Source organism: Microcebus murinus, chromosome 12, assembly GCF_040939455.1.
Source record: "Microcebus murinus isolate Inina chromosome 12, M.murinus_Inina_mat1.0, whole genome shotgun sequence".
NCBI classification, from domain to species: Eukaryota; Metazoa; Chordata; class Mammalia; order Primates; family Cheirogaleidae; genus Microcebus; species Microcebus murinus.
This window is the reverse complement of record NC_134115.1, coordinates 5278637-5289077: the sequence shown is the minus strand read 5'-3', so window position 1 is coordinate 5289077 and position 10441 is coordinate 5278637.

The following is a 10441-nucleotide window of genomic DNA, read 5'->3' as shown; positions in this document are numbered from 1 at the left end:
CCGACGGCGTGTGCCTGACAGGCCAAAGCAAAATAAGCCCATTAAAAAATTGTTTTTAATTGTGCTAGAACAGCAGTACTCAATTTGTCTCAGGCCTCTTTTACATTCTTCTTTTGTTTATGTGAATTTTAGCTATTGATATGTATCGTTTTAGAAATTAAAACAAATAAATGTAAACAATGTAACTTATTGATTTAAAAATAACACTAACCATTGCATGTTAATATAAGTGACATTTTAATAAATTTAACTATATTTTCTAAAATAAAGACTATTTAGTGAGAAGAATGACATCGTTTTATGTTTTTAAAATGCCTTTGATGCCTACCTTAACAGAAGACAGCTGGATTCTCATATCTGGTTCTGTACTCAATCTGTTGTGATCACACAGCATGTAGCCTCTGGAAAATTCTATCATAGACTCAAGAGAAGACAAAAGTGAAAAAGATGAATAGTGTCTCAGCGTCACCATGAAAATAACTTTGATTTCATGTCCCTTGAAAGGATCTTAAGAGACCTCCAGGGGTCCCCAGACCACACTTTGAGAACCACTGTATTGCCAAACAAAGAAAGCATTGTTCTCTAATTTTGGTGCAGCACTGGGAGGAAAAGTACAGATTGGAAGTGGTAGTTCCAAACTTCTGAGAAGAAAGAGCTACAAAGCCAATGGCTAGCCACAAGTGAAGCTTTGGGGCAATGATCTGAATAATTTAAGTCCAAGCAACATGCTAATGGCCTATTTGAGTAATTCAGATATTTCTTCCTACAATTCCAAAAATTCAAGCAATAGTCTATTCATTTTGTCTTTGAAGATACTAATAGTAGTAGGAGATAAAAGAATTGGTAGGAAAAATGGCTAGAGGCAGTACAGGGACAGGAAGACAGGAGAGAGAGAATGTCTCGCGGCAAGCGTCTGGTCTGTCTTCAGACTCCCAGACCCATTTGCGGGAAGGGGCGAGCTCTGGGGTAACGTGTGCGGCTCGGCGGAGGTCGCCCAGGGCAGTCACTGGGCCGCAGCACCAGTTTCCATGCATTTCCCAAGTTACAGCTGGTGATACAGGAATTCCTGGGTGGGAGAAGTGAGCTCATGACGGACATTTATGCACTTTCAGTGCCTCTGGACCATCTCTGCTGTGTTTACCAGGAAAATGTAAAACCAAATGATCTTACCATTTAGTATCTGTCCTTCCAATCATCTGTCTAGCCCTATCTGTGTATACAGTGTACACACGCGTGCGTATACATAGCTTTCAAGCAAAGTGGAGTATTAAATCAAAGTCTTGACGAACCAAGGGCATCATTTTGAATATCTCAGAGAACTGGAGTTTCCCTTGAGAGGAGGAGCTGGCGCGTCCGTGTGCGCGGATCTGGGCTGGAGCGACCCTAGTGTTGCTCCGCGCGCACAGCCTGTGAGACTCTCCCCGCAGAGACAGCCGATGGGGCCGGTGGCAGCGTGGCTTTGAGTCCCAATGTGTCAGTGAGGGGCACCGGTGAGGGGGACGTGGGACGCTGGGCTTCGGCGGTTCTCGCCCAGGAGGAGGGCGGCGCGCGCCCTCCCCAGCTGTTGGCGCTGCGTGGCCGGGCCGGGCGCAGCCTCGGACGTGGAGGGGCGCGGAGGGCGCGGACTGGGCGGGAAGGCGCGGGGCTGAGCGGGGGAAGCGCCTCGGGGCAGCGCCCGCCCGGTAGCAGCGCCAGGAAAGTCAGGAGACCCGTAGGGAGGAGGAAGCGAAAAATGCGACAGAGGAAGAGAGAGTGTGTGACTGAGAAAATGTGTGTGTGTGGGCTATATGTGGTGTGCGTGTGTGATGTGTGCGTGGCGTGTATGGTGCGTGTGTGATGTGTGTGTATGGCATGTGTGTGATGTATGTGTGGTGCGTGTGAGATGTGTTCTGTGTGTGTTGTGTGCATGTATGTGATGTGTATGGTGTGTGTATGTGATGTGTGTGGTGTGTGTGTGTGATGTATGTGTGGTGTGTGTGTGGTGTGTGTGAGATGTGTGCTGTGTGGTGTATATGTGGTGTGCGTGTATGTGATATATGTGTGGTGTGTGTGTGATGTGTGTGGTGTGTGTGGTATGTGTGTGATCTATGTGTAGTGTGTGTGTGGTGTGTGTGTATATGATGTGTGTGGTGTGTGTGGTGTGTGGTGTGTGTGCATGTGATGTGTGTGCATGTGATGTGTGTGGTGTGTGTGGTGTGTGTGAGATGTGTGTGGTGTGTGTATGTGATGTGTGTGTGGTGTGTGTGGTGTGTGTATGTGATGTGTGTGTGGTGTGTGTGGTGTGTGTGTGGTGTGTATGTGATGTGTGTGTGTTGTGTGGTGTGTGTGTGGTGTGTGTGGTGTGTGTGTGGTGTGTGTGGTGTGTGTGGTGTGTGTGAGGTGTGTGTGGTGTGTGTGAGATGTGTGTGCGGTGCGTGTATGTGGTGTGTGTGACGTGTGTGTGGTGTGTGTGAGATGTGTGCTGTGTGTACGCGTGTGACGCGATGAAAAACTGGCATTCAGGAGCTGGCAGTGCGGGGCGGCCGCCCAAGGCCCAGCACTGGCAGCGCATCCGGCAGGAGGCACAGACCCGGAGTCAGGGCGAGGCGACAGCTCGGGGGCCAGAGCCGGCCGCAGGCCCCGTGCCGCCACGCCGCGGGGCTGGTGTCAAAGGGCCCTGAGCCCTGGTGGGGACAGGAGCAAGGACGCAGGACACTGCAGGAGCAGAGCAAAGGTGAGAGGGGAGTCCTGGCTCCTCCCAGGCTCTGTGGATCCTCTGCAAGTTCAGCCACCCTCGGGCTACACCCGGCGCTGGAGCCCCTCAGCCTGCCTTGCTCTCCCGGCCTGCGCTGCCCGCCCATCTCCCCAGCTCGCCTCTGCTCCCCTTCAAGGAGCTCCCCCAGGGCTCTGTCTTGCTGTCTTGTTTCTCCAGGGACTATTTTCTACTTACCCCTAATCAGGATCTCCTGTCCCTTTTGTGTGCGCTATGGCCCCTGACCGGTCTGGCCTTGGTCCCGCCCTGTGAGCTCTCGACTCTGATGGGCTGTTTGGTGCCAGTGGGCTTCCGGCTTCTTCATCTGCAGGATGAGACGGCGGGATCGCGTGAAGGCCTCTTGTTCCGGGAGCCTTGAGATTCTACAAATCCCCCCCCTTTTTTTTTTTTGCTAATTATTAACCAGCTTGTTAACTTCTTACCTAAGCAGCCTAAGGCGAGAGGAGGATAAAAGCAATCTTCTAATTCACCTTTGCAAACTCTTTTCAATTTTTTGCCCGAAGAAGGGAACTTGGTTTCTGGGCTGTCTTGGTCATATTCACAAGACTGCAAACTACTTGCCCTGACCCAGCAGGACCATGGAGAAGGAGGGGTTAGGAAAATGTCATCACTCCTAGTTGGCTAATCACTGGCCTCTCTGCGTGCCCAGAGGGGCACGTGGCGGAGACTAATTGGCTGCTTTGAAGGGAAAGGAAAGCTGCTGTCTGGAAACTGAACCCTCCCACACTGCGGCTCTGGAAGCTTCTGCTGTCGGCTCACTTTTCAGACCAGTGAGAAACGGTTTGGGTTTTTGAATAATATTCCAGGAAAAGAAAGCCCACCAGATGCCTGCCTTTTAATGACATAAAGGAAATTCTGTTTAAATTCATTGTTTAATCACAGCTCCATCCATACGATAAGCTGCCCTAGGTTGAGAGGTAGAGCAATACAGGTGCTCACCGGGGTACCTCTACACACCCCACTCTGTTTCACTGTTGCTTCTTTTCTTCTAAAAAATTTCTTGTTTTGAAATAATTTTATATTTACCAAAAGTTGCAAAAAATAATACAACAATATTACCATGTTTGATTATCTTGCACACTCCTGTGTGTGTGTGTGTGTGTGTGTGTGTACATGCCCCAACGCCCATGTGCTTTTGTGTGCAGGTAGTTTTTTCCTAAGTGTTTGAGACTAGGTTGCAGACATGATGCTCTCTTAGCTAAGCATTTTACTGTGCATATCTGAAATCCAAGCATATTCTCTTTTATAATTATTGTGCAATATCAAAACCAGGAAATTAATGTCAACACAGTTCTATTGTCTAACCTACAGACTTTACTCAAATATTTCTGGGTGTTGGGAAAATATGATTGAGGAATTAATGAGATGTGGCTCATATGATGTGGCTCATAAGATCATTATTTTATTGTATAACCCAACATTACTATATTAAAGGCAGAAACAGGAGTTTGCAGGGTTTTGCCCTGAAGGAATGTGTGAACTCAATTGTTCACTTCTCAGAGGCTGCTATTATGGGAGAGCTCTCAGATCTCCGGTAGGGATGTTTTCCAGGAAGGCTTCCCGGTATCTCAAAATCTGTGAGCTTCCCTGTGTCTTGAAAGACAAGGCAAGACAAACATGGCCCACAGGATGGGAGCCAGAGACAGTGAGTGCACTTTGCCCAGAGATGTGCCCCCGTGGTTATAAACAACCTGTTTATTAGAGATGGGTTTCCTGCTCTCTCCTGTCTGTCTACCTTTAAGTCCACCATAACTAATCAAAGAAATATAGAGTCACTATACCTCTTTTGTTATACCTTTGTTAACTGACAACTACCTCTTTAGAAGTTAGCCCCTGAAAGACTTTGTACCTGTTTGTTCACCTAGATAGATTAGAAGCCCCTTGAGAGGACTGTTGACGCTAACCCACTACCTGTATCCCCTAGCAACTGCATTCCCTGATGTGCAAATATGTTACTCTGACAACTGGTAATTGATGTCTGTGATTATAAAAACCTGTGTGAATCTAACCATATTGATGGCGGTTATGGAGATATGCCAGTCCCCTAGGAACTTCCCGCTGTGTTATATCTGATCTTTCTATCTCTCTCTCTCTCTCTCTCTCTCTCTCTCTCTCTCTCTCTCTCTCTATATATATATATATATATATATATATATATATATATATAAAACTATAAACTGTACTTTAGTCTCTGTGTATTCTTTTATTTCTCTCAGTTGCCTACAATTTCCTTATCCTCTGTGGCGACCCCTATCTTAGGGACCTGGCTCCGTGGGGAGAAGCAGCTGATCTCCTCTCAGGCCTGCCTCAACTACTCTCCCCCTGCAGTTTGGCGTAGTCGGCAGGATAACCGCATCTGGGTGTCCCACTAATGTTACTTTTCTGATCCAGGATCTCATGCTGCATTCAGTCATCATGTCTCCTTGGTCTCCTTTAAAGTCCAAAAGGCCTAGTTCCTTGGCCTTTTACTAAATGTCCCATGGCCTTGACACTTGCAAAGAATAGTATTCAGTTATTTTGTTGAATATCCCTCAAAAGGGGTTTGTCTGATGTTTCTGCAGGCTTAGATACAGGTCATGCATTTTTGGCAGAGATACAACAGAAGTGGTGCCTATCAGGTCAGGAGACACATGATACTGATTTGTCCTATTGATGTGTGCTGTCCTGGTGATGAGAATGTTGATTACTTGGTGTCTTGGTGGTGTCTGCCAGGTTTCTCCATCGTAAAGTTCTTATTTCCCCCTTTGTCATTAATAAGAATCTTGTGAGGTGGCACTTTGAGACCATGCAAATATCCTGATTCTCACCATACTTTTGCAATTAATTTTAGCATCTATTGATGATTCTTGCCAAAACCAGTCATTACAGTGGTGGGTGCCAAGTAGTGATTTTCTAATTCTATTATTCCTTTTGCAAGAAAGAGCTGGCCCTTCTCCCCTACTTATTTACCATATCTGTGTGGGCACACAGATTCCTAATCTATGCTATGGCTTGTAAACATTTACCGTTACTATTTAGTTGCCCAAATTTCACCAGTGGGTGCCTTTTCTGGGTGGCTCCTGGGTCCTTTGGATATGTCTCCATCCTCTTTTAATACTTCTTTACTTTCTGGTACTGCCTGATACTCCAGGCTCATCTTACGCTTTCCCTGCCCTAGCCCTGGGGCAGACATTTCTCCAAGGGGCCCTCACTCCTGTCACCGAAGAATGGCAGGAGAAGGCAGGACCTGGGTGCTCTGGCTCACCCTCCCTGGTCACGGGTGGGGTTCCCCACAGTCACCTGTGCCACCCACTCCCCTTCCCTCTCAGCCTCTCTGTCCCCTCTCAGCACAGTTCCCTCTTCTGTGCACAGGGCCTGACTGCGCAGCAGGTGGCTGAGTGTTTCCACTCGGATCTTAAAGGAAGCATGTCCTTGTTGTGGGCTTAACTGTGTGTCCAAAACTCATATGTTGACATCCTAACCCTCAGTAACTCAGAGCGTGGTGTATTTGGAGAGGAGGCCTTTAAAAAGGTGACCGAGGTAAAATGAAGCCCCGCGGGAGGCCCTAATCCAATCTGACTGGGGTATTGCAAGTACATGAGGACGCAGACGCAGAGAAGGACGGCCGTGGGAGGACACGGAGAAGACAGCTAACTACACAGCAGGAGAGAGGCCTCAGGAGAAACCAGCCCTGTTGACACCTTGGTCTTGGGCTTCTAGCTTCTGGACTGTGAGACGGTAGATTTCTGTGGTTCTAGCCGCCCAGGCTGCGGCACTTTGTTATGGCAGCTTGAGAAGACTAATGCCATCCCTCACAGCACCCACGCCCTCCTCCTGCTTCTCCTCTTAGTGCGCCCAGCTCAGGAAAGGATCCAGATGTCACCAGTGGGTGCCTTTTGCAGTTGGCTCCCAGGTCCCTTTTTTTTTTTTTGAGACAGAGTCTCACTTTGTTGCCCAGGCTAGAGTGAGTGCCATGGCGTCAGCCTAGCTCACAGCAACCTCAAACTTCTGGGCTCAAGCCATCCTGCTGCCTCAGCCTCCAGAGTAGCTGGGACTACAGGCATGCGCCACCATGCCCGGCTAATTTTTTCTCTATATATGTTAGTTGGCCAATAAATTTCTTTCTATTTATAGTAGAGACGGGGTCTCGCTCTTGCTCAGGCTGGTTTCGAACTTCTGACCTTGAGCAATCCGTCTGCCTCGGCCTCCCAGAGTGCTAGGATTACAGGCGTGAGCCACCGCGCCCAGCCTCCTGGATCCTTTTGATATGTTGCCATCTCTCTTTTTTTTTTTTTTTTTTTTTTTTTTTGAGACAGAGTTTCACTCTGTCGCCCCAGTTAGAGTGTAGTGGCATCATCATAGCTCACTACAATCTCAAACTCCTGGGCTCAGGTGATCCTCCTGCCTCAGCCTCCCCCAGTATCTGTGACTATAGGCATGTGCCACCACACCTGGCTAATTTTTCTGTATTTAGTAGAGATGAGAGTATCACTCTTGCTCAGGTTGGTCTTGAACTCCTGACCTTAAGCAATCCTCCCACCTCTACCTTCCGGAGTGCTAGGGTTACAGGCATGAGCCACCGCGCCCAGTCCCTCCATCCTCTTTTGATATGAATACTTCCTTATTTGGGGGAATATGTGGCACTCCAGGCTCATCTTGCACATAAGATGTGAGCGTTGGTTTTGCCATCAGACCTGGAGCGCAGAAGAGGGGGGTATGCTGGGAGGGGACAGAGAGCCTGAGAGGGAGGGGCGGGAGTGGCACACATGGCTGTGGGAAACCCGACGCGTCACAGGGAGGGTGAGCCAGAGCATCCAGGTCCCGCCTTCTGCCATTCTCTGGTGAGAGCAGTGAGGCCTCCGTGGAGAAATTTGTGTCTGTCACAGTTCATGTCTGTCTATCAGTTCTTCTTCATCTTTGTCTTCATTTTTAAATCTGGAATAACTCTATAAGGGGGAACCTCCCTTACCAAGTTTTGGTTATTTTAAGGTCCCACTTGTACAGCAAAGGCAGGATAAAAATGTTTGATTCTTTCTCTTTATTTTCTATTTTCAAAATTAGTTGATTTCTTAGTATTTTCAACATGTGACAAAGGAGTTTTTTAAAAAGTATTATTATGAACTCATGGAAATATACACATTTTCTGTTCTTCAAATTATTGCAATTATTTATACAGCTGTTCAAATTGTCTCATCTTTGGTAAAAGGGAGATTAACAAGTTGCCTCCTGAACTCATTTGGCATGATTCTAGTAGAACCTGTGAGAGGCTTTTCTCTTTCTAGAGCATGATGTTCCAGGTTCATTCTGTACGTTTTTTTGGCTGGGATCTTTTTTTTTTTTTTTTTGAGACAGAGTCTCGCTTTGTTGCCTAGGCTAGAATGAGTGCCGTGGTGTCAGCCTAGCTCACAGCAACCTCAAACTCCTGGGCTCAAGCAATCCTTCTGCCTCAGCCTCCCAAGTGGCTGGGACTACAGGCATGGGCCACCATGCCCAGCTAATTTTTTCTATATATATTATTTGCCCAATTAATTTCTTTCTATTTATAGTAGAGACGGGGTCTCGCTCTTGCTCAGGCCGGTTTCGAACTCCTGACCTCGAGCAATCCGCCCGCCTCGGCCTCCCAGAGAGTTAGGATTACAGGCGTGAGCCACTGCGCCTGGCTTTGGCTGGGATCTTGAAATGACCATTTTGTTAAGAGGCCCTAGTTTCTTTTTTTGAGAAATGATATTTAGAGATTTTTAAGCCCTAGGGATGCTCACTACTGTTGTGTTGGTTTTTGTTATTCAGCCTTTTCAGTAGACACAGCTACGAAATACAAAAATAAAATGCAAAGATTAAATACATCATGAATCCATACTGCTACTTCAAATTTAAATTCAACTTTTTTCACAGTTTTTTAGAGTGGTAAACTATATATAGTATAGAAATTGCCATTTAAACCATTTTAAGTGTATAATTAGTGGGATTAAATTCATAACGTTGGACCACCATCACCACTATCTATTTCCAAATTTTTCATCATGCCAAACAGAAAGTTTGTACCCATTAAGAGATAATTTCCCATTTCCCCATTTCAGTCCCTGGTAACCTCTAATCTACTTTTCATCTCTTTGAATTTATCTGTTCTGGACATTTCATGTAAGTGGAATCATATAGTGCTTGTCCTTTCGTGTCTGGCTTATTTCACTTAGCATGATGTTTTCCAGGTTCATTCATGTTATAGCATGGATCAGAACTTCATTTCTTTTTATGGATGCATAATAAATATTCTGTTGTATGCATAACAACATTTTGTTTATCCATTCATCTGTTGATGGACACTTGGATTATTTCCCCTTTTTGGCTGTTGTGAATAATGCTGCAGTGAACACTGGCATAAAAGTATCTCTTTGAGTCTCTGCTTTTATATCTTTTGGGTACATTCCTAAGAGCAGAATTGCTGGGTCATATGGCAATTCTGTTTACCTTTTGAAAAACTACCAAACTATTTTCTACCCTGCTGTACCATTGTATTTTCCCACCAGCAATGTCTGAGGGTTCTGGTTTCTGTACATCTTTACCAACAGTTATTTTTTTTCTTAGTCAGATAATAGGTATGAAGTAGTATCCCAGGGCGGTTTTGATTTGCATTTCCCCAATGATTAGTGATGTTGAGCATATTTTCATGTGCTTATTGGTCACTCATATATCTTCTTCGGAGTATTGTCTATTCAAGTCTTTTGACTATGTTTTGATTGGGTTGCTTTATATAGTCCTATTTCCCAATCAGGTCTCAAATAATCTCATTTCTTCAACAAGTAAATAGCGAGGAAAAATATAAATAAAATCTAGATATTAAACCCCTTTTAGAGATATGATTTGCAAATATTTTTTCCCATTCTGTAGATTGTCTTTTCATTTCTTTGATAATAAGTCTTAACGCACAAAAGTCTTTAATTTTGATGAAGTCCACTTTTTTTCTTTTGTTGCAGTTGCTTTGGTGTCATATCTAAGAATCCAGTGCCAAATCCAAGGTTACCCCTTTGTTTTCTTATGAAAGAAGAAAAAGGTTACCTCTTTGTTTTCTTATGCTTTACCCCTTTGTTTTCTTATGAAAGTTTTACTAGATTTATTGTAATTTTCCATTGTATGAGTCAGGATAAGTTACACTGTTTTGCAGTAACAAACCCTGAAATCTCGGTAAATCAACATAAAAATTATATATTGTTTACATCACAATACAGCACGGATTGGGCAATTCTCCTACATCACGTCACTAGATGGAGCAAGAAAAGCCTAAGAAAGATGTTTTCTAAAGGTCACATCTGAAAGTCCATGATTTTCACCTACTTTCCATTTGCCAGAACTCAGTCACATGGTCTCAGCCTAACTACAATGGAGTCTGGGAAACGTAGTCTTTCTGTCTGCCCACTGACGATTCTAAATTAAGGAATTACTAGAAAATATCTTTCATTTTATTGGGCATTTTATTTTGCTTTTTGCCTCCTTGAAAATTATAAGATGATCGCTCAATTCATTCATGTTGCAAATACAAGGCAGTTAATTGGTGTTAATTTTAATATTTTATAATTGATATTAGTGGCTGTTTCTGGGGAGAAGCCAGCGCTGCTGAGGGATAATGAAGTTGGGCGGGTGAGAGTCGGCGGTGACTAGCAGCAACCCCATGAGGCACTGGCGTTAGCCTTGCTCGAACAATTCTCTGAAGAGATT